Raw genomic sequence first — 1,018 nt, 5'->3', positions numbered from 1 at the left:
ATCAGGAATAAAATACGTTCGCATTATCGGAGAGTGCAAGAAACTCTATTCCGTCCAGTTAACATTTACATCCAAGCTTCAAAATCAGGAAAACTCACGTCTGAACATTTCAAAACTTGGTTCAGCGAAGTGTATGTACCAAATACTGGCCGTAAAAGCATGCTACTACTCGACTCGTGGACGGGACACTGCCCGAGCCAGCTAGAGCAGTTGATTCCACAAGACAAAGAAGTAAAATTTTCAACCATTCCAAAAAAGACAACGGCCTTCATTCAGCCTTTAGATGTGTTTGGATTCCGGATTTGGAAAAATTTCGTGCGAACATTTTCGGATAATGTAATTCTCCAAAAGAAACATGTCAAGTTGCACTCACGTAATGAAATAATTAAATTGCAATCACTAACTCATAATCAGCTTTCTTCGCCCAGATTCAAAAATCTTTTCCAATATGCTTGGTTTAAAAGCGGATATCTAGAAACGCATCCCGGTGAATTTCAAAATCCTGTAGATTTCTGTTACTTCAGGAAAGAAAAGCATATACCTAAATGTAGTATTTGTGGGCTGGCCGCTTTTATGCGCTGTGCATGGTGTGGCGAGTATTTCTGTTTTAAACATTTCTATGAAGAATATCATTACTGTACCAATTATATTGCGTAATGTTTAGTGTATCTGCCGTTTTGTACTAGTACAACTCTTCCAATATATAATTAAACAACAAAGCATGTACAAAAAGCGAATGCAAATGTTTTATGTATCAGGATTAATCAGAATTAATTAAATTAATTCATTTATTCATTCAAAATAGATACGAACCGTCTTGCTTTAATAAATAAAAGATGCTTGAAATTCATATAAATTATGATTTAAATATTGTACAATTATTATGTCGTTACAGATTATCTTACAAATATGTACTAATGATCAGGAATAAAATACGTTCGCATTATCAGAACATTCGATAAGGTTATGGTCAATATGTGACTCTGCGTCCTTTAATGTTAAGATAGAGCTTCATGCA

General features: G+C 34.4%; 1 long non-coding RNA gene across 1 annotated transcript in view; it reads left to right on the top strand.

Annotated features, from left to right (window-relative positions):
- Positions 1 to 39: 39 nt before the first annotated feature.
- Positions 40 to 1,018, top strand: part of LOC116853988 — a 1,107-nt gene continuing 128 nt past the window's right edge. The window contains exon 1 of the long non-coding RNA XR_004380060.1: positions 40 to 963. This is a non-coding gene — a long non-coding RNA (uncharacterized LOC116853988). The remainder of the gene's footprint in view (positions 964 to 1,018) is intronic.

This window comes from Odontomachus brunneus, unplaced genomic scaffold (genome assembly GCF_010583005.1).
Source record: "Odontomachus brunneus isolate Ranch 3 - 2012 unplaced genomic scaffold, Obru_v1 Obru_scaffold_007, whole genome shotgun sequence".
Taxonomy (NCBI): domain Eukaryota; kingdom Metazoa; phylum Arthropoda; class Insecta; order Hymenoptera; family Formicidae; genus Odontomachus; species Odontomachus brunneus.
The sequence above is the reverse complement of the archived record's forward strand: the minus strand, read 5'-3'. Positions and strand labels throughout refer to the sequence as shown.